A 24116-nucleotide genomic window follows, 5' to 3' on the forward strand; every position below is an offset into this window, starting at 1 on the left:
ACAAGCACTCACACTGAAACTGAAGATGACATAATGTTCTATCAACTGGAATAACTGATGAAGGAGTAAGAAAAAAAAGACAAAAATGAAAACAAACCATGATCAAGAAACAGTCACGTTCTGACTTCTTCTATTTAGTTTCAAAAAGTGAATTGAAAGTGCTCCGTTGTGTCCGACTCTTTGTGACCCCATGGACTGTAGCCCACCAGGCTCCTCTGTCCATGGAATTCTCCAGGCCAGAATATTGGAGTGGGTAGTCGTTCCCTTCTCCAGGGGATCTTTCCAACCCAGGGATCGAACCCAGGACTTCTGCATTGCAGGTGGATTCTTTCCTGTCTCAACCACCAGGGAAGCCATTTCAAAAAGAGACCACAAATCCCAGTGGTATCTCCAACATTATTAGCTGTCTTTATCCCTTGTTTCCATTTTCCTTTCCTTTTTCTTCTACCCTAGAGGGGTTCCAGGAAATGTTTATAGCTGCTCTCAAGACAAATTCTAATACCTGCTTCTTCTCAAAATTTCACAATGTGTCCAGGAGATAAACAGTGTGGAGGTCAAATACAATTCACCACAGGGAGATCTGTGGTGAAAATAACATCAGAAACTAGCTCCTAAACATGCAAAGAGCAGAGTATGGTGTCAGGCACTAATTTCCTTCCAAATACCTCTCCATTTCTAAACGATGTCTTTATTTATTTACCAAGATCCCTTTTTATTGGTTCCCTCTTCCAGACTGCTTCACTTCACCTGTCCTCACATTAAATACATTCACACTCTTTTTGATTCCAGTTATTTGCTCATTAAGTAATCATAGAACACACACATGCTAAAATTATTTTAAAATATCTTATCAAAGACTTTAAGGCTGTACCTAAAAAGATTATATCAGAAGTGAACATAATCATGTAGTCTGACCAGCGTGAATCACGCAAGGCATATTATATATAAAATAAACAATAAGAACCCACTGTATCGCACAGAGAACTTTGGAATTAAATACTGAGTAAAATTAAAATACTGGAATCACTTGGAGGGTTTAAGCACTTCCACCAATGAATACTGGGTGTGGAATTCAAGAGGCTGCACTTGACTTGGCCTTGTCCAAGTTCTTTCTTAAGAAGTATGTAAGATAAACCTAAACTCAGAGTTATTCAGATTGGACTGCTTTCTCAGGTGGACTAGAATTCACTGCTCATTCCACCCACTCTGAGGTCAGTGGCACTTTTCGGAGATGGGGTGGCCTCCTCTGCCCACTGCGGAGGCTCAGTTCCCCCTGGGCCCACTCTCTGTCTCAAATCCCACACTGAGGCCAGATGCCAGCCTTCCCAGAACATTAGTGGTCTCCTTTCAGTGTTTGAACTGCTCAGACTGAGTCCCCGTGGACTCTTTCTCAGCTTGAAACCTGATCTTCAACCCCTTTACCTGACCTGGATGGTCACCTTCCTACTCTAGGCTTCAGCTGCTTTAGCTGTAAAATGATATATCTCTTCTTAGTTCCATGGAGTCGCAAAGAGACCGACACAACTTAGCAACTGAACAATGACGACATGATATTCTTTATGATACCCTGTATCGCAGGACCTGTTTCTACGGCTCCTGATGCCAGCTTCTTTCACAATCATATCTTGTTCATCTCTGAAAGTGGAATCCAAATCAATCATTTCCAGGCAGCTTTCAAATCTAGAATCATTCCCTGAACTTTCAAAGCAGGTTCTCTTAATCCCTTTCTCCTAGGATGGCAGGCACTTCATACTCTGTCTTCTCTCCTGAGGATTCACAACTCCTCCAAGATCAAGATGCTGCTCAACCAATTCTCAGGTCACACTCTGCACAGCGCTTGGTGTATGGCAAACAGCCAATAAAGATTTGAAAACGAATTAAATCGAAATGAATGACTGACATTCATAAAGTTGCTGACAACTTTAATTGTTCTCCCTTCCTGGGGAGAACAGTTGGAAGAATCCCCAGTCTCTCTTGTGGCCACAGAAATGGACTGTGGCCAAAACAGCAGCAGAGAAACTGACCTGGATCCTTCCAGAGCTGGCTCATCAGAAACTTCCATATGCATTTCTCCATATTCTTGACCCCTTCTGCTGATGGATGCAGATGGGGATGAGGTCTAAGGGAAGGGAGACGGTATAGGATGGGAGGAGTCTGGGTTCCTGAATGACCATCTGAAGGAGTGCAGTCTCCCCAAAGTGAATACCCACCCAGGGCTGTGATGTGGGAACCATAGTGCTGTGCTGCTGAAATTTGGGGAGTTGTGTGGTAATTTAGCATAAACCATTATACGCACAATTATGCTAATTATACGATCCACTTAAATGGCCCTCAATCTAGTACATTTAAAATGACAGACATCAATTTGTGTTATTGACACTTTTACCCTCCAATTTAACCCTGCTCTTCTGAATCAGTCATTTGACCTCAGAGAATATCAATTCCTCAACAGATTTTACTCTGAGATTCATACACACTGCAATCAGAATTACAATATTTGAAAAATAATGTTGAGAAAGTACTTTCCAGAGAAAACTTCAGTAACTTTTAATTCCTTGATCCTGCTTTGAAAACACAGCATAGTAAACTACTTGCAGTTTATCCATATTTATTGCTAATTAACAAAGTATTTTAGTTGGGATTAATTTTTAACAAATAAATAGCAGGTTTCTTGTCCACATCACAGCTGAATGACTAAATTCTCTCTCTGGAAGATTTCTTGACTGACCTTTATTTGTACTCAGTCAACTGATCTGGGTCAAATACCAGATATTAAAAATCTTCAGCATGTTCTTTTTCTTTCATTACTTTTCATCCAATAAGCATTTGACCACGTGGATTTTTCTCTGGTCTGGAGTATTTTTACTAACAAGCTACATGATGTTGCAAAAGACCTTAAGGCCCAAATGCTGGTATCTAATGAGTCTGTTCCTTTGAAGAGACTGATTTACTTTTGCTCCAACTTTTGGAAAACTTGCCCCAAAAAGCTCCACCACCCTCCTATTCTGCCCACTTCATCCATTAGAGAAGACGATTTTCTCAGTGTTACTTCCAAGGTACAGGCAGATGAACGCTTATACAACGGATTCAGTTACCTGCCTGGGAACTGAAAGGACCTTTCCCATTCAAATATCCTGGTTAGGAACCACGTTTTTTAATTTCTCTGGGAATTAAGAAACAGCAAGGAACGAGGGTACGTGGTTGATAAATGAACGTCAGTTCTTCTGAAAATCACTCTGTCTCCTCCCATTCCTCTTGGTGTTCAAGGTAGGGAAAGAACCCTGGTCATCACCATGTGGTTATCGCTCTCCTTCTCTTCGAAGAGACAAGCCGTTTCATTGAGGACACTAATTCACCAAACTCAAGGCTCGAATTCCTTTTATGTACCCGATGCCTATCTTTATAGTATATGCCATTATCTTCAACAGTGAAATGATATGCTTTATTCCTCATTACAGAGACCAAAGTGCTATAGCAAAAGTCACTCCTGAGAGTTTTACGTGGAAATTTACTGACTCAAGAACAAATTTCTGTAGAAAAAGACAACCCATCTCTGTGTTACAAAGCATTGTTCCTTGCATCAACCACCAGTGTTAACTACAATCTATTATGATTTGAAGCATGCTAAATAAGCAGATTGTACTAAAAAAGAAAAGCACATAAAAAACCCACAGAACAAAACCCAAACTATTCTCAATAAAAATATCCATTTGCTGGAGCCAATCTGAGATTTAACCAGGATTAGATACTTTAAACTGCAACACTGCATACCAGAACACCATGAAATAAACATTTCTCCTGATTTGGATACCATCTCCTCCTGATGCAAACTCTACCCCGACCCAAAGAAATCCAAAAATCCCCAAACCAGCCAACCAACAACAAAAAATAACCAAAGACCCAAAACCAAACAAAAAACCAAAGAAACCACGCCCATTACTATAACTAAAATTCTCAAATATTTGAGCGTCTATGGTAACTGCTCAAAGAAGTATTTTTTAAATGCTCATTTAACTTAGGAGCTTCCCTAGTAGCTCAGTTGCTAAAGAATCTGCCTACAATGCCAGAGACTCGGCTTCGATTCCTGGGTTGGGAAGATCTCCTGGAGAAGCAAATGGCAACGCACTCAAGTATTCCTGCCTGGAGAATTCCACGGACAGAGGAGCCTGAAGGGCTACAGTCAGTCCACGGTGTCCCAAGAGTTGGGACATGACTTAGCGACAATACTGTCACCATTTAAGAGCAGTGCAGCTCCGCCAAAAGTCGCCAAAAGTCGTTAGGCTTGAAAAGCCTAACGGAATCAAGAAAAACTCTTCACCATACCCCAAAACATACAAAGGCGGGAATAGTTTTATTTCAAACTTTGCTTAGATGTTAGTATGTCACAAACTGCCCTCCAAGACGCGCTCTTAGAGTCAGTGACCGTCAATAAAGCCTGAAAACGCTGAAAGTGAACGTTAATAACCTTTTGTAGCCTATCCTCCAGAAGGCTTTAGCAAAGAGCACGGAGTCCCACCTGAACACCCGCTGTTGGCGGCCAGCGAACAGGATCCCGAGCTGGGCGCCCCCATCACCGGCGCGCATCCGGGAGCAGAGACCTCTTCACACCCGCGGACCCAACGCGCCCGACGCGCACCCCGCGGCCCCGACTTCGGGCTCCTCGGAGGCACCTCCCCTTCCCGAACCCGCGAGCCCGCGGCGACCGGGTCCAGGCGGCGCCCACAGACCCAGAGGCCGCCCCCCGCAGTCGAGGGGCGCCGAGTTAGGGAGGGCTGCGAGCGCGCGGGGCGCCCACAGTTCCACGACCGTCTTGGGCCCCGGCCCGGGGTCCTCACCCTGCGGCCGGTGGCGGCGACCCCGGACCCGAGGACCCAGCGAGGCTCGCGCTCCCCGAGGCTGGAGGAGTCGGGGGCCGCTGGCCGTTGGGCAGGCGGGGGCGCGCGGTGAGGGGCTGCGGATAGAGCTGCACTTACTCGTGTCTGCGCTGCTCCCCGGTCCGGGGCCTTTCGCAGTGGGGACCGACCCAGTCTCCACCTTCCCTCCCCTCAGGAGCGGTCCGGGAGCTCTGGCGTCCCTGTGCCTCCGCCCACTCGCCTGTGGCCGCTCGCGCCTGCGCACTCGCACCTGCAGCCTCTCGCGCCTGCGCACTCGCTCCAGGCCCAGTGGGGGCGGGGAGGGGCGTTTGTCAGCCCCAGGACTCCTGGCTGGAAAATCCTGACTTTACATTTCCTTAGAGTGTTGGACTTGATATCAGTTGTTTAAAAAAATAAATGTCAAGTTTTCTTATCCTAATCATCATTTCATGACTATAGATTCTGTCTTTGTAAGATTTAAGAATAATAATTTCTACTTGGTCAACTGAGTCAGATAATAGGTACCAAACTTATCTATTGCTTCTATAAATTTTCAGTCAATACGTTTTAGCCTGTGAAGTTTTATTTAGTGTGTGTGTGTGTGTGTGTGTGTGTGTGTGTGTGTGTGTGTTACTACTAATCAGCCTCGGCAGGGGCAGAGTCTTGAGATGAAGGGAGAGTTAGGATCTCCTAGGCTAGCGCTGTCTCCCTGCCACGTAGTTTGCTGTGGGAACTAGAGGTCCTGAGACCCCAGGATATTTTGGCAATGTGGAGCAGATTCTCTGCGTGTGCACACAAGTACACACTGACATACGTCAGAGGAAGGGAGCATAGGCAGTGGGGTCAGGGGAGGGGTGGACCTTGGGGTGGCAACGGTGACAGAAACATGCGTCATTTCTCCTGGACTGAGGCAAAGACCACCTTGTTGGACCTCGTATGGAATCAAGGTCAGGACATCTGCACTGGCTGTGGTGAGGAGTCCTGAGAAGCGAATGAGACACCCCCCGGCTGAAGTGGACAAGAGGAGGCTGAGGGTCCTCTTCAAGGTCCCTCTCAAAGCCCCTGCTTCCTGTGGATCCTCTCACATTCCCTCCTGGGGCCCACGGAATGCTGGTGTCCTGAAGTCTCTCAGAGGTAGGGTCTGTGCTGTGCTTTCCCTGCTGGGTGTGCAGTATGAGAGGTTCCCATCAAAGGGGTCATGTGTCCAGTGCGGGGGCGAGGAGAGTGGCCCTTGCACTCCTACACATTCCCCTGCCCCTGACCTGGCCTATACCTCCTCCTACTAGCATCCGAGCTTCTCAGTGGAGGAATGGAGCCTCTGATCTATTCACTTACCAGCTGTGCCCTGAGCATTCAGTGGGGGCTGTGATGAAAAGAAGCACCAGGGTCACAGGCTGGAGGGGGAAGTGGAGAAACACAGGCCCTCGTCTATCAGATCTAGTCCGTTAAATCTATTTCTCACTTCCACTGTATAATCATTAGGGATTTGATTTAGGTCATACTTGAATGGTCTAGTCGTTTTCTGTACTTTATTCAATTTCAGCCTGAATTTGGCAATAAGGAGTTCATCATCTGAGCCACAGTCAGCTCCCGGTCTTGTTCTTGCTGACTGTATAGAGCTTCTCTATCTTTGGCTGCAAAGAATATAATCAGTCTGATTTCAATGTTGACCACCTGGTGATGTCCATTTGTAAAGTCTTCTCTTATGTTTTTGGAAGAGGGTGTTTTCTATGACCAGTGCATTCTCTTGGCAGAACTCTATTAGCCTTTGCCCTGCTTCATTCTGTACTCCAAGGCCAAGTTTGTCTGTTATTCCAGGTGTTTCTTGACTTGCTGCTTTTGCATTCCAGTCCCCTATAATGAAAAGGACATCCTTCTGGGTGTTAGTCCTGGAAGGTCTTGTAGGTCTTCATAGAAGCGTTCAAGTTTCTTCTGTTCTTCTGCTGAAGAAACTCTTCAAGTTCAGTTTCTTCAGCATTACGGTTTGGGGCATAGACTTGGATTACCGTGATAGTGAATGGTTTGCCTTGGAAACAAACAGAGGCCATTCTGTTGTTTTATGAGATTGCATCCAAGTACTGCATTTCAGACTCTTTTGTTGACTATGATGGCTACTACATTTCTTCTAAGGGATCCTTGCTCACAGTAGCAGTTATAATGATCATCTGAGTGACATTCACCCATTCCAGTCCATTTTAATTTGCTGATTCCTCAAATGTCGACGTTCACTCTTGCCATCTCCTGCTTGGCCACTTCCAATTTTTCTTGATTCGTGGACCTAACATTCCAGGTTCCTATGCAATATTGCTCTTACAGCACCAGACCTTTCTTTCATCACCAGTCACATCCACAACTGGCTATTGTTTTTGCTTTGGCTCTGTCTCTTCATTCTTTCTGGAGTTATTTCTCCACTGATCTCCAGTAGCATATCGGACACCTACCGAATGGGGAGTTCGTCTTTCAGCGCCATATTTTTTGCCTTTTCATTCTGTTCATGGGGTTCTCAAGACAAGAATACTGATGTGGTTTGCCATTCTCTTCTCCAGTGGACCACATTCTGTCAGACCTCTTCACCATGACTCGTCCATCTTGGGTGATCCTACTTGGCACAGTCTATAGTTTCATTAAGTTAGACAAGAGTGTGGTCCACGTGGTTAGAGGAACCATGTGATTAGACCTGGTTCATGTGGTTAGATGCACCAGTCTTACTGGGGTAAGCTTATAATCCATGTTTATAATTCTAAATTAGGTGAAGGATACTGGTTGTTGTTTTTTTTCCCTCACAACATTGATTATACCTATCATATAATTGTTACTATTCCTAGGTGAAGGAGGCCATAATTTTTCCTCATGATGTTGATCATATCTATCATTTTTCCTCATGACATTGATTATACCTATCATTCCTCATGACATTGATTATACCTGTTATAGACTTCTTATATCTATGCCTACCTAAATTAAGTGTTACCATTTGTTTAATACCTGTTTCTCTTACTTGTTAAAGATATGGTCATGTCCATTTCATCTTTACATTTTCTAAAACATTTCCAGACATTATATTAATGTCTATCAATGGGGAAATCAATACATATTTCTTGACTATTACATTGATATATCTTGTTTGTCAAACATTTTAGGCAAAATTCATAGTACCAAGAGTAAATTTTTCTTCCTTAAAATTATTTTACAAAGATCATTTACTTATGTAGATCAAATTCACATTTCTCAACCGTGTACCCTGCCTACATAATCTTAACATGCTATTAAAATGTGTACTATCCACGAGATTTTTCTAGTGTTCCTTGGTCCTTTTAAGATGGTGCTCTTGATGTGCAGGGGAAAGTATGTAAGTGACTCATTTGAAATGGAGCCCTTTTCAAAGAGCCAGGATTCATTGGATATATCTTATAAAAGCTCCACCCTTACCGGGGTCTAACAGCTTTTGTAAGCCTGTTTCTGATGCTCCTGCTTAAACATTTTCAGCATTCAAAATGCTTTAAACTGTCATCATTTTTTTTACACATTGACACTTATTTTACTGTGCGACTTTTAACTTCTTGGCTTTTACCTCCCTTCTATCAACTTTGTTTGAACTGTCCACTGACATGGCATAGAGGGACTCCTCATAGAATTTAACTTAACCCTGACCTAACCTCACTCCAAAAGTTGTTTCAAGTGACATCATCCACCTTTAATTAAGTCCCTTCATTCTTCTCCCATGAATTGGCTCCTGTGACACTGCAGGCAGGCATGGTTAGCATCCCTCCATTCTGCCTGGGCATTGGATTGGCCGCATGCGATGTTAGCTTTAGTTCAGACGCCTTTTAAACTTCATTTTGCAACATGGGGAGTCGCTTTAATTTTTTTACACCCCTTAATGTATGTTCCCAGTGTAGTTCAGTGAGAATGATTTCTTGATTTCTCCCCCTTTTTCAAAAAGAGAGTGCAATTCCACCTTAAATTTAAAACATGTTAAAGTATAATAAGTATAATAAATATAAAAATGTTCACAAGTGGGGCTTGATCAAGACAGGGAATTTTTCTTTTCCTGTGGTTTTTCCACAATTATAAGAACAATGTTGTTTTATGAGCTCAAATTCTTGAGAGCATAAAGACCGAGGATGAAGTAGTAATTGCCAACTAGGAAGTGCCAGATTAAAAGGATCTGAGAGGTTCCAAAGTGCCTCAGTGTATAAAATAACAATGAACTCTGGGATTAGAGGAAAAGAGGAAGCTGCTGAAATTATGTTCCTTTAATTCTGCCTTCGAAACAGCTATCATGTTGAATCAGTAATATTATGTTTCTTTTTCAGTCTTTAGAGGAATATGACATTTTTTTCCCTAATACCCTTCAGATGGTATACCAGAGAGGTTCATCCAACAGAAATGATCGATGAGCTTTTAATCTGAAAAAAAAAAAAAAAAAAAAAAACCAACAAAAAAAGTCATGATCCTTGGTGGTGAAGAAATTCATCAAAAGCTCCACAGTTCTGTAAAAGTACAAGTCTTTCTACAAAGAGTGAAGCCAGAAGGGAGCCCCGCAGAGGGTGGGAAAATCATATTGATAAGTGTGTTCATGTTTATTTCTTCCTTACTGAACTTCTAGACCAATTTTGGAAGGTCCTAGATCTACTTTAGCTAAGGAATTCCTTTTGAATGTCAGGGCAAGCCTAAAGTTGGGCTTCTGGCAATTCTGCCAACAGTGACCACTAGTTCTTTGTACTAAAGTTTATATCAGAGCTATAATTTAAAATAACTGCTATTTCACCCATAGCCTATTCTTATGACAATCAATAATGTCTCCAAGATTATCAGATGTCCTTTGGGGAACAAAATTGCCTAATGAAAATGTGTAATGTCAACCTTTTTTCTTGTCGATATCCTTATGTCTGTTTACCCATTGTCCATCTGTCACAGACACCCTGAGACACACCAATCCTGAACACTCAACATTTTATCTTCTTTATTCCCATTGCTGGGTTTCTGAGTGATGCTTAAAAAAACAATCACACAATGGTTTCAACATTTATCGCTGCCTAGCCAAGTGTCCTTGTTTCTTTACTCTTCACTCTTCAATTCTCTATAGCATCTGTTGAAATAGTTACCCACTCTTATTATGATTCCATTTCGTCCCTCATCACCCACCTTCTAATTCACGGAGAAAAGCAAAGCATCAGAAGATAAGTCTCTCAAATTTCTGTCCTGGAACCTAAGAACATATCTGCCTGACATTTCCTCTTTTTATATTATTAAAGAAGGACTCTTCTGCCTGTCCATTGATAGCTTCTGTCTATGCCATCTCCAGCCCTTCTCAGGACCCTTACTCTATGAATTATATAGTTAACAACATTTATGAAGTTTCAAACATGTCAACATAACACAGTTTCTTTTTCCAGTTATTTATTTACTCTTTCCTGTCTCTTAATAGCTTATATACTTTCAAAAATTAAATTTGTATCACCCCTTCAGTGCCATCCAATCATTGCTCACAGAGTCTGAACACATTTTGTGTTCCTACGAACATCTTTAGCCAATATCTTCTTATTTATTATACTTCGTAACAATATTTTTCCTCTGTTAAATTGCTTAAAATAATATTTGACATTCCTGCTCATCTTAAAGTTTTCTCCTTTTTGTAACACTACAGATTCCTTTGATTAGATTCTAGTCCTATGGATATTCTCTCTTGGGATCCTTGCAATGGTCTTCCTCTCGTACAAGTTCATGTTCCTCAGGACTGTCTTCACAGTGCCTCAGCTCATTACTTTCATCTTTTGTATTATTTTAGCTGCCTTCTCATTTTTAATCCCACAGGTCTACCTTGATTCACGCAGTTTTGAATGAGTTCTGTAGGTTGTCTAGCTCAGACTAACATTTTTGTTAGTTCCTAGAATTTGATTACTTGTTGTAACCCTCCCCCACCCTTTTTATTGTATTCTGCCATCTTTTTACCTCAGCTTTTTCTTTCTCTTTCTTTGCCAACAAGTAAATATTTTCATCTTTCTGCAAGGTTAGGGCCCTCTACGCAAGGAATAAATGGAACAAAAGTTAATAAACAAGCCATGGAAGTTAAAGATGTGTGAAAATACATAGTTTTGATTACCACCTCCTATATAGTCTTATAAACCTGTCCATAGTTCTTTCAGGCATTCTAGTGAGAAATCTAGAAAGCTTTTGTTGTTCATCAATGAGTTGTGTCCGATGCTTTGTGACCTCTCAGACAGTAACAAGCCAGCCTTCCCTGTCCTTCACCATCTCCCAGAACTTGCTCAAACTCATGTCCATTGAGTCAGTGATGTCATCCAACCGTCTCATCCTCTGTTGTCACCTGCTCCTCCTGCCTTCAGCTTTCCCAGCATCAGGGTCTTTTCCAGTGAGTCAGCTCTTCACATCAGGTGGTCAAAGTACTGTAGCTTCAGCTTCAGTATCAGATCTTCCAATGAATATTCAGGACTGATTTCCTTTAGGACTGATTGGTTGGATATCCTTGCTGTCCAAATGACTCTCAAGAGTCTTCTCGAACACCAAAGTTCAAAAGCATCACATCTTTGACACTCAGCCTTCTTTATTGTCCAACTCTCACATCCAAACATGACTACTGGAAAAATCACAGCTTTGACGAGACAGACTTTCGTCCGCAAAGTAATGTTTCTGCATTTTAATAGACCATCTAGGTTGGTCATGGCTTTTCTTCCAAGGAGCAAGCGTCTTTTAATTTCATGGCTGCAGTACCATCTGCAGTGATTTGGGGGCCCAAGAAAAGAAAGTCTGTCACTGTTTCCATTGTTTCCCCATCTACTTGCCATGAAGTGATAGGACTGGATGCTATGATCTTCATTTTTTTGAATGTTGAGGTTTTTTTTTTTTTAATCCATTTATTTTAAATGTTGAGTTTTAAGCCAGTTTTTTCACTTTCCTCTTTCACCTTCGTCAAGAGGCTCTTTAGCTCCTCTTTGCTTTCTGCCATAATGGTAGTGTCATCAGCATATCTGAGGTTATTGATATTTCTCCTGGCAATCTTGATTCCAGCTTGTACTTCATCCAGCCGCCTGACATTTCACATGATGTACTGTGCATATAAGTTAAATAAGCAGGGTGACATTATACAGTCTTGATGTACTCCTTTCTAAATTTGGAACCAGTCCATTGTTCCATGTCTGGTTGTATCTTGCTTCTTGACCTGCATACAGATTTCTCAGGAGGCAGGTAAGGTGGTTTGGTATTCATATCTCTTAAAACATTTTCCAGTTTGTTGTGATCCACAACTGAAAGGATTTGCATAGTCACTGAAGCAGAAGTAGATGGTTATCTGGAATTCTCTTGCTTTGTCTAAGATTAAGTGGATGTTGGCATTTTGATGTCTGTTTCCTCTGCCTTTTCTAAATACAGCTAAAATATCTGGAAGTTTTGGATTCATGTATTGTTGAAGCCTAGCTTGGAGAATTTTGAACATTATCTTGCTGGCATGTGAAATAAGTGCAATTGTGTGGTAGTTTGAACACCTTGGGGATTGCTTTTCTTTGGGATGGAATGAAAATTGACATTTTCCAGTCCTGTGGCCACTGCTGAGTTTTCCAAATTTGCTGGCATATTGAGTTGAGCACTTGAACAGCCTCATCTTTTAGGATTTGAAATAGATCAGCTGGAATTCCATCACCTCCAGTAGCCTGGTTTGTAGTGATTCTTCCTCAGGCCCACTTGACTTCACACTCCAGGATGTCTGGCTCTAGGTGAGTGATCACACAATTGTGATTATCTGGGTCATTAAGATCTCTTTTGTGTAGTTCTTCTGTATATTCTTGCCATCTACTCTTAATATCTTCTGCTTCTGTTACATCCATACCATTTCTATCCTTTTTTGTTCTCCTCTTTGCATGAAATATTCCCTTGGTATCTCTAATTTTCATGAAGAGATCCATAGTCTTTCCCATTCAATGGTTTTCCTCTATTTCTTTGCACTGAACACTGAGGAAGGCTTTCTTATTTCTCCTTGCTACTCTGTGGAAATCTGCATTCACCTGGGGATATCTTTCCTTTTCTCCTTTGCCTTTCACTTCTCTTCTTTTCTCAGCTATTTGTAAGGCCACCCCAGACAACCATTTTGTCTTTTTGCATTTCTTTTCTTGGGTATGGTTCCATCTCCTATATAGTCTTACAAACTTCTGTTCATAGTTCTTCAGGCACTCTCTCTCTCTCAGATCTAATCCCTTAAATTTATTTGTCGCTTCTACTGTATAATCGTAAGGGATTTGACTGAGGTCATACCTGAATGCTCTAGTGGTTTTCCTACTTTCTTCAATTTCAGTCTGAATTTGGCAATAAGGAGTTCATGGTCTGAGCCACAGTCAGCTCCTGGTCTTATTTTTGCTGACTGTATAGAGCTTCTCCATCTTTGGATGGAAAGAATATAATCAATTGGATTTCGGTATTGACCATCTGGTGACCTCCACATATAGATTCATCTCTTGTGTGGTTGGAAGAGGGTGTTTGTTATGACCAGTACATTCTCTTGACAAAACTTTGTTAGCCTGGTTCATTTTGTACTCTAAGCCAAACTTGCCTGTTACTCCAGGTATCTCTTGACTTCCTACTTTTGTATTTCAGTTCCCTGTGATGAAAAGGATATCTTTTTTTTTTTTTTTTTTTGGTGTTAGTTCTAGAAAGTCTTGTAGGTCTTCATAGAACTGTTCAACTTCAGCTTCTTTGGCATTAGTGGTTGGGGCACAGACTTGGATTACTGTGATATTGAATGGTTTGCATTGGAAACAAAGAGGGGTCATTCTGTCATTTTTTAGATCACCTCCAAGACCTGCATATTGGACTCTTTTGTTGACTGTGAGGGCTACTCCGTTTCTACTAAGGGAGTCTTGCCCACAGTACTAGATACAATGGTCATCTGAGTTAATTTCACCCATTCCAGGCCATTTTCGTTTACTGAATCCTAAAATTTCACTGTTCTCTCTTGCCATCTCCTGTTTGACCACTTCCAATTTACCTGGATGTGTGGACCTAACATTCCAGGTTTCTGTTGCAATATTGTTCTTTACAGCATCAGAATTTACTTTCACCACCAGACACATCCACACCTGGCTGTTTCCACTTTGGCTCATCCTCTTTATTCCTTCTGGGGCTATTACTCCGCTCTTCTCCAGTAGCATATTGGGCGCCGAGCAAAATGGGGAGTTCATCTTTCAGTGTCATAGTTTTGGCTTTTCATGTTGTTCATGCGGTTCTCAACGCAACAATCTTCAGTGGCTTTCCGTTCCTTCAGTGGACCACGTTTTGTCAGAACTCTTCACCATGACCCGTCCATCTTGGGTGCCCTACACTGCATGGCTAATAGTTTCATTGATTTAGACAAGGCTGTGATTCATGTAATCAGTTTGGTTAGTTTTCTGTGATTGTGCTTTCCATAAAGAGAACTTTACCTCCCCAAACTATATATTTACATTCCAAAAGGGAAGGAAACCTGGAACCTTGGGTGTATACCAGGATATATAAACCTGGAGACACTTGACTTACAGTTCATCTAGAGACCACTACTTACTTCCCACAAGGGAATTTCCCTTTCTCTACCCTAGGAGAATTTGTTTGCATAAGGGAGAATCATTTCTCTTCTCAGGAAGGAAGGATGTTAACTGGACAGCATGTGTATTGAATCCCTGATTCTTAATTTCATGGCTTCTCTCCTGTTATGTGACACCCAAACACACCAGCTTGTCCATATAGCATCACCCCAGAAGAAGGTAGAAACTGTTGTGTAGTGAACTGATACAAGTATTACTGTCAGTAATAACAATCTGTCTTGATCCAGAAACCTCATGTTTGAATTGATGGTAACATAAACAAATATAGACATTAAAAACTTAATTGTCTTTTCCTTCTTTTTCATGAAAATCATGCCATTTTATTTACTACAGGGATAGTGAATAATTTTATTATCATTTCTTTTGTTTTTTTCTGGTATCGTTCTTCAAACACATAGAAAAGGGACATTTGAATCAGGGCAAACTTGAGTGCTCATGGGTTCCAGCTATATGACAGGTTCCCCCTGGTTACTCTGAGAGCTGAAAAGAATACATTTCTGCCACTTGTAGTCTGCGTGCCACATCTAGATGAGTGCCAGCACACTGGCTGTAATCTTGGCTATAGAAACTCATCTCGAATCGTATTTATTTTCCCTTGTCTTATGGAAATTTCATAGCTCACGTCTTTGTTGTTATTGTCATTTTTCTTTGTGACACCAGATTCTTGAAGCAATCCATCCAGACCAAATGCTTTCCCATGGACAGAGTTATGTGTGTTCTCAGTCTGCTGTCTCCTGCCACAACTACAGTGCAGCCCTTGTTGATACATCCCTCAAAATGTATTGTACCAGTAGTGGCCACCGCTTTCCCCTTGAGTTTCTTCCTTTCTCCCTTCAGTCATTTCTACTTTGTTTCTTGTGTGTGTGTCCATGTCCATCTGTCTCTCTTTCTTGGGCAGAAAGTCAGAGCATCAAAGATCAGAGGAGAAGCATTAAACTTTAAGACAGGCATAGACAGCATTCTTCCCCCCTCAAGAAACTGACCATCACATGAAAGGATGACTTTCCTGTATTTTAGGAGAAATAGACTGAATGGTTCTAAACGAGGAAGAGAAAGTGAAGAGGAACATGGTAACTTTCCTGCTTTGATTAGTTTTTAAACATTAGTAGACAAAAAACACAGAGAAGGGATGGGTATGTAACTCTTCAAACATTCTTTTATCCCAGTAAAATTATTCAATGAGTAGTTCCCTTATTTATTCTCTTCAAAACTACTTGACTGGAAGAATTCACATGGACCACCGTCCCACCAATGTGGACCTCCAGGTTCTTAACATCTCAGTGTTTCAAATAATCTAAATGTGGGATATATTTTGGCATGTTGTCTTTCCAACTACTTTGAAGCATAAATATTTCTAGTTGACATTCTACTATGCCTAAAATTAAATGTTAACTGATTTTATGCTCTGTAGGAAGGGTCTTGGAGGGTCTTAAAGAATTTTAATTTGTCACAATTTGTTTTGAATGAATCCAAAATTGCACTTGAGTTATATCCTAATATTCCATGTATTGAATGAAGTGTTTTAAAATCAAAATGCAGTCTTATTATTTTTAAATGTCATCATCAAATTAATAATAGAGAATTTAATGATTCTGCTTAGTGTTGATGGGGAATACGTGTAACTCTATGGCTGATTCATATCAATGTATGACAAAACCCACTGAAATGTTGTGAAGTAATTAGCCTCCAACTAATACAAAAAAACATTTAATTTTTTTGAATGTCTCAAATATTAGAATTGGGGAGGACAATCTGTTAACAAAGAAAAAGAAGTTGTAATTATTATATAGTGAGCATTTTTTCAGGTATATTTATTAAATTACTACTCTGAGAAAGGCAGTATGCTAGCTCTTCTGGTATATCAAAATGAATATCTAAGTCAAAAGAGAAATATGGGCTTCTCAGATGACTCAGTGGTAAAAAATCTGCCTGCCAATGCAGGAGATTCAGGAGATGCAGGTTCGATGCTTGGGTCAGGAATATCCCCTGGAGAAGGGAATGACTATTCCCTTGAGTATTCTTATCTGGAAAATTCCGTAGACAGTGGAGACTGGTGAGATACAGTCCACGGGGTCACAAAGAGTCGGACTACACTGAGCACACATGTATGCAAAAGAGAAATATAATCTCAAAATGTTTATTGAAAAAATACTTTGTGTGTGTGTTACTTAATCTTAAGTTTATTTGAAGAAACTAAATATACACAAACAATTCATATCCATTTAAAGTCACATAGGGGATTCCATGGCAGGATTTTGGCTGCTTTAAAATCAGGTCATGGTGGAGAATTCTGACAAAACGTGGTCCACTGGAGAAGAGAATAGCAAACCACTTCAGTATTCTTGCCTTGAGAACCCCATGAACAGTATGAAAAGGCAAAAAGATAGGACACTGAAAGATGAACTCCCCAAGTTGGTAGACGCCCAGTATGCTACTGGAGATCAGTGGAGAAGTAACTCCAGAAGAATGAAGAGATGGAGCCACAGCAAAAACAACACCCAGTTGCGAATGTGACTCATGATGGAAGTCAAGTCCGATGCTGTGAAGGGTAATAGTGCATAGGAACCTGGAATGTTAGGTCCACGAATCAAGGCAAATTGGAAGTGGTCAAACAGGAGATGGCAAGAGTGAACACTGACATTTTAGGAATCAGTGAACTAAAACAGACTGGAATGGGGTAATTTAACTCAGATGACAATTCTACCTACTACTGTGGGCAAGAATCCCTTAGAAGAAACGGAGTAGCCATCAAAGTCAACAAGAAAGTCCAAAATGCAGGACTTGGATGTAATCTCAAAAACAACAAAATGATTTTGTTCCTTTCCAAGGCAAACCATTCAGTATCATGGTAATCCAAGTCTACGCCCTGACCAGTAATGCTGAAGAAGCTGAAGTTAAACAATTCTATGAAAACCTACAAGACTTTCAGGAACTAATACCCAAAAAAGATGTCCTTTTAATTATAGGGGACTGGAGTGCAAAAGTAGGAAGTCAAGAGATATCTAGAGTAACAGACAAGTTCGGCTTGGGTGTACAAAATGAAGCAGGCTAGTGGAGTTTTGTCAAGCGAACACACTGGTCATAACAAACACCCTCTTCCAACAAGACAAGAGGAGAGTCTACACATGGACATCACCAGGTGGTCAAAACTGAAATCAGATTGATTACATTCTTTGCAGCCAGAGATGGAGAAGCTCTTGTTAGCAAAAACAAGACCCGGAGCTTACTGTGGCTCAGATCATGAACTACTTATTTCCAAATTCAGACTTAAATTAAAGAAAGTAGGGAAAACCTCTAGAACATTCAGGTATGACCTAAATCAAATCCCTTAAAATTATACATTGGAAGTGAGAAATAGATGCAAGGAATTAGATCTGATAGACAAGAGTACCTGAAGAACTATGGATGGAGGTTCTTGACATTGTACAGGAGGCAGGGATCAAGTACTTCCCCAAGGAAAAGAAATGCAAAAAGCAAAATGGTTGTCTGAGGAGGCCTTACAAATAGCTGTGAAAAGAAGAGATGCAAAAGGCAAAGGAGAAAAGGAAAGATATCCCCATTTGAATGCAGAGTTCCAAAGAATAGCAAGGAGAGATAAGAAAGCCTTCTTCAGTGATCAGTGCAAAGAAATAGAGGAAAACAATTGAATGGGAAAGACTATAGGTCTCTTCAAGAAAATGAGAGCTACCAAGGGAGTGTTTTGTGCAAAGATGGACAAAATAAAGGACAAAAATTCCATGGACCTGCAGACACAGAAGATATTAATAAGAGGTGTCAACAATAGCCAGAAGGGCTATACAAAAACAGCTCCATGACCCAGATAATCAGAATGGTGTGATCACTCACCTAGGGCCAGACATCCTGGGGTGTGATGTGAAGTGGGCCTTAGGAAGCGTCATTATGAACAAAGCTAGTGGAGGTGATGGAATTCCAGTTGAGCTATTTCAAATCCTAAAAGATGATGCTGTGAAAGTGCTGCACTCAGTATGCCAACAAATTTGGAAAACTCAGCAGTGGCCACAGGACTGGAAAAGGTTAGTTTTCATTCCAATCCCACAAAATGCTGACAACCACACAACTGCACTCAGCTCCTATGCTAGCAAAGAAATGTTCAAAATTCTCCAAGCCAGGCTTTAACAGTACATGAACCTTGAACTTCCAGATGTTCCATCTGGATTTATAAAAGGAACAGGAACCAGGGATCAAATTGCCAATATCTGCTGAATCATTGAAAAAACAAGAGTTCCAGAAAAACATCTATTTCTGCTTTACTGACTGCACCAAAGCCTTTGACTATTTGGATCACAACAAACTGTGGAAAACTCTTAAAGAGATGGGAATACCAGACCACCTGACCTGCCTCCTGAGATGTCTCTATGCAGCTCAGGGAGCAACAGTTAGACCTGGACATGGAACAAAAGACTGGCTCCAAATTGGGAAAGGAGTACATCGAGGCTGTATATAGTCACTCTATTTATTGAACTTATATGCAGAGTACATCATGAGAAACACTGAGCTGGATGAAGCACAAGCTGGAATCAAGATTGCTGGGAGAAATATCAATAACCTCAGATATGCAGACGACACCACACTTATTGCAGAAATTGAAGAAGAACTAAAGAGCCTCTTGATGAAAGTGTAAGAGGAGAGTGAAAATGTTGGTGTAAAACTCAACATTCAGAAAACTAAGATCATGGCATCTGGTCCCATCACTTCATGGCAAATAGTTGGGGAAACAATGGATACAGTGAGAGACTTTATTTTGGGGGGCTCCAAATTCACTGCAGATGGTGACTGCAGCCATGAAATTAAAAGATGCTTACTCCTTGGAAGAAAAGCTATGACCAACCTAATAAGCATATTAAAAAGCAGAGACATTACTTTGCCAACAAAGGTTCGTCTAGTCAAATGTATGGTTTTTCCCAACAGTTCAGTTCAGTTTAATCACTCGGTTATGTCTGACCGACTCTGTGACCCCACGAACCGCAGCACGCCAGGCCTCCCTGTCCATCACCAACTCCCAAGGTCCACCCAAACTCAAGTCCATTGAGTCGATGATGCCATTCAGCCAGCTCATACTCTGTCGTGCCCTTCACCTCCTGCCCTCCATCTTTCCCAACTTCGGGGTCTTCAAATGAGTCAGCTCTTCACATCAGGTGGCCAAAGTACTGGAGTTTCAGCTTCAACATCAGTCCTTCCAATGAAGACTCAGGACTGATTTCCTTTAGGATGGACCTATTGGATCACCTTGCAGTCCAAGGGACTCTCAAGAGCTTTATCTAACACCACAGCTCAAAAGCAGCAATTCTTCTGCTCTCAGCTTTCTTTATAGTCCAACTCTCACATCCATACATGACTACTGGAAAAACCATAGCCTTGACGAGACAGACCTTTGTTGGCAATGTAATGTCTCTGCTTTTTAAATGCTTTCTAGTTTGGTCATAACTTTCTTTCCAAGGAGTAAGCGTCTTTTAATTTCATGGCTGCAGTCACTATCTGCAGTGATTTTGAAGCCCCAAAAATAAAGTCTGACACTGTTTCCACTGTTTCCCCATCTATTTCCCATGAAGTGATGAAACCAGATGCCATGATCTTCATTTTCTGAATGTTGAGCTTTAAGCCAACTTTTTCACTCTCCTCTTTCACTTTCATCAAGAGGCTCTTTAGTTCTTCTTCACTTTCTGCCATAAGGGTGGTGTTATCTGCATATCTGACGTTATTGATATTTCTCCCGGCAATCTTGATTCCAGCTTGTGCATCATCCAGCCTAGAGTTTCTCATGATGTACTCTGCATATAAGCTGAATGAGCAGAGTGACAATATACAGCCTTGACGTACTCTTTTTCCTATTTGGAACCAGTCTGTTGTTCCATGTCCAGTTCTAGCTGTTGCTTCTTGACCTGCATACAGGTTTCTCAAGAGGCAGGTCAGGTGGTCTGGTATGCCCAACTCCTTCAGAATTTTCCAGTTTATTGTGATCTACACAGTCAAATGTTTGGCATAGTCAATAAATCAGAAATAGGTGTTTTTCTGGAACTCTCTTGCCAGTGGATATTGGCAATTTGATCTCTGGTTCCTCTGCCTTTTCTAAAACCAGCTTGAATATCTGGAAGTTCACAGTTCATGTATTGCTGAAGCCTGGCTTGGAGAATTTTAAACATTACTTTACTAGCATTTGAGATGAGTGCAATTGTGTGGTAGTCTGAGCATTCTTTGGGATTGCCTTTTTTAGGGATTGGAATGAAAACTGACATTTCCAGTCCTGTGGCCACTGCTGAGTTTTCCAAATCTGCTGGCATATCGAGTGCAGCACTTTCACAGCATCATCTTTCAGGATTTGAAATAGCTCAACTGGAATTCCATCACATCCACTAGCTTTTTTCTTAGAGATGCTTCCTAAGGCCCACTTGACTTCTCATTCCAGGATGTCTGGCTCTAGGTGAGTGATCACACCATCATGATTATCTCCATCATGAAGATCTTTTTCGTATAGTTTTTCTGTGTATTCTTGCAACCTCTTCTTAATATCTTCTGCTTCTGTTAGACATATACCATTTCTGTCCTTTACTGTACCCATCTTTGCATGAAAATTTCCCTTGGTATCTCTAATTTTCTTGAAGAGATCTCTAGTCTTTCCCATTCTCTTGTTTTCCTCTATTTCTTTGCACTGATCACTGAAGAACGCTTTCTTATCTCTCCTTGCTTTTCTTGGAACTCTGCATTCACATGGGGATATCTTTCCTTTTCTCCTTCGCTTTTCACTTCTCTTCTTTTCACAGCTATTTGCAAGGCTTCCTCAGACACCCATTTTGCTTTTTTGCATTTCTTTTTCTTGGTGATGGTCTTGATCTCTGTCTCCTGTATAATGTCATGAACCTCTGTCCATAGTTCATCAGGCACTCTGTCTATCAGATCTAGCCCCTTAAATATATTTCTCACTTCCACTGTATAATTGTAAGGGATTTGATTTAGGTCCTACCTGAATGGTCTAGTGGTTTTCCCTACTTTCTTCAATTTAAGTCTGAATTGGGCAATAAGGAGTTCTTCAGTCCTGTCCAACTCTTTGTGACCCCATGGACTGTAACTCCCCAGGCTCCTCTGTCCATGGAATTCTCAAGGCAAAATACTGGAGTGGGTTGCCATTTCCTTCTCAAGGAGATCTTTCTGACCCAGGGATTGAACCCTGGTCTCGCGCATTGCAGGCAGATTCTTTACCATCTGAGCCACCAAGGAAGACCCCTCGAGAAAGAGTGGAGAAAAGGGAGCCCTCCTATACTGTTGATGGGAATGTACATTGGTGCAGACACTGTAGAAAGTAGTAAAAATAAAAATAGTAGTAAAAATAAAATTACCATATGATCCAGCAATCCCACTTCTGGGCATTTACCCAGACAAAACAGTAATTTGAAAAGATCCATGTTCCCCTATGTCCATAGCGGCACTGTTTACAATAGTCAAATCATGGAAAGAACCTAAATGTCTATCAACAGATGAATGGATAAAGAAAGTATGGCAAATACATACAATGGAGTATTTACTTAGCCATCCAAAATGAAATAATGCCATTTGTAGCAACATGGATGAGCCCAGAGATCATCACACTAAGTAAAATAAGTCAGAAAGAGAAAGACAAATACATATGACAACACTTAGATGTGGAATCTGAACTACGACACAAATGAACTTACCTACAAAACGGAAAAGACACACAGATATAGAGAACAAACTGTTGGCCAAGGGAGGGTCAAACTCCCAAAGACTGAGAGTTAATTGGAATTAGTGGGTGCAAGCTAGTATATATAGGATGGATAAACAGTGTCCTACTATATAGCACATGGAACTATATCCAATACCCTGTAATAAGCTATAATGGAAAAAATATGAAAAAGAATATATTGGATAATTGAGCCACTTTCCTATATAGAAGAGAAATTAACATAACATAATAAATCAACTATTCAATATTTTTTAAAAAATCATAACTTTCTAAATTTAAGTTGGCTTCAAAACTTGGCTTGCATGAATATCTTTTTTTTTTTTAATTAAAGCTAATAATTTTTAGAGTTCTTCATTTTTTCTCTCTTGGAACAATCTGAAAGTTCTGTAATTCACTTTAAACTACAGATGATTTTACCTGCTTGTAGCATGTAAACCAATAGTAATAATTCTAATATTCTCTGGTTCATGTGCATAGTTTTCTATTGCTGCTATAACAAATCCCTACAAACTTAGTGGCCTAATGCAAAATTAATATCTTATAATTCTTAAGGTCAGGAGTCAAAAGTCCCTTATGAGATTAAACAGAAGTGTCCAAAAGACTACATTTTTTTTCTGGACTCTATAGAGGGTAATCCATTCCCTTGCCTTTTCCAGATTTTAGAGACTGCCCACATTCCTTGGCACATGGCCCCTTTCTACATCTTTAAATGAGCAAAAGAAAATTGAGCCCTTCTTAAACCACATCATTATGCTCAAAATTCTCCAAGCCAGGCTTCAGCAGTACATGAACCGTGAACTTCCAGATGTTCAAGCTGATTTTAGAAAAGGCAGAGGAACCAGAGATCAAATTGCCAACATCTGCTGGATCACTGAAAAAGCAAGAGAGTTCCAGAAAAACATCTATTTCTGCTTTATTGACTATGCCAAAGCCTTTGACTGTGTGGATCACAATAAACTGTGGAAAATTCTGAAAGAGATGGAAATACCAGACCACCTGACCTGCCTCTTGAGAAACCTATATGCATGTCAGGAAGCAACAGTTAGAACTGGACATGGAACAACAGACTGGTTCCAAATAGGAAAAGGAGTATCTCAAGGCTGTATATTGTCACCCTGCTTATTTAACTTATATGCAGAGTACATCACGAGAAACGCTGGGCTGGAAGAAGCACAAGCTGGAATCAACGTTGCCGGGAGAAATACCAATAACGTCAGATATGCAGATAACACCACCCTTATGGCAGAAAGTGAAGAACTAAAGAGCCTCTTGATGAAAGTGAAAGAGGAGAGTGAAAAAGTTGGCTTAAAGCTCAACATTCAGAAAACTGAGATCATGGCATCTGGTCGCAGCACTTCGTGGGAAATAGATGGGGAAACAGTGGAAACAGTGACAGACTTTATTTTTGGGGGCTCCAAATTCACTGCAGATGGTGATTGCAGCCATGAAATTGAAAGACACTTACTCCTTGGAAGGAAAGTTATGACCAACCTAGACAGCATATTAAAAAGCAGAGATATTACTTTGCCAACAAAGGTCCGTCTAGTCAAGGCTATGTTTTTTCCAGTAGTCATGTATGGAGGTGAGAGTTGGACTATAAGAAAGCTGAGAGCAGAAGAATTGCTGCTTTTGAGCTGTGGTGTTGGAGAAGACTCTTGAGAGTCCCTTGGACTGCAAGGAAATCCAACCAGTCCATCCTAAAGGAGAGCAGTCCTGGGTGCTCATTGGAAGGATTGATGCTGAAGCTGAAAGTCCAATACTTTGGCCACCTCATGCGAAGAGTTGACTCACTGGCAAAGACCCTGATGCTGGGAGGGATTGGGGGCAGGGGGAGAAGGGGACGACAGAAGATGAAATGGCTGGATGGAGTCATCGACTCGATGGACATGAGTTTGTGTAAACTCCAGGAGTTGATGATGGACAGGGAGGCTCGGTGTGCTGCGATTCATGCGGTCG

The 24116-nt window shown here is 41.1% G+C and overlaps 2 long non-coding RNA genes across 3 annotated transcripts in view; both read right to left on the minus strand.

Moving 5' to 3' along the window:
* LOC136150803 (uncharacterized) overlaps positions 1-5088 on the minus strand; it is a 42111-nt gene extending 37023 nt beyond the window's left edge. For both annotated transcript variants that reach the window (XR_010659936.1, XR_010659937.1), the window contains exon 1: positions 4974-5088. This is a non-coding gene — a long non-coding RNA (uncharacterized lncRNA). The remainder of the gene's footprint in view (positions 1-4973) is intronic.
* A 4041-nt stretch (positions 5089-9129) lies between these two features.
* Positions 9130-24116, minus strand: part of LOC136150858 (uncharacterized) — a 36271-nt gene continuing 21284 nt past the window's right edge. Inside the window, exon 3 of the long non-coding RNA XR_010659947.1 lies at positions 9130-9262. This is a non-coding gene — a long non-coding RNA (uncharacterized lncRNA). The remainder of the gene's footprint in view (positions 9263-24116) is intronic.

Source organism: Muntiacus reevesi, chromosome 19 (genome assembly GCF_963930625.1).
Source record: "Muntiacus reevesi chromosome 19, mMunRee1.1, whole genome shotgun sequence".
Taxonomy (NCBI): Eukaryota; Metazoa; Chordata; class Mammalia; order Artiodactyla; family Cervidae; genus Muntiacus; species Muntiacus reevesi.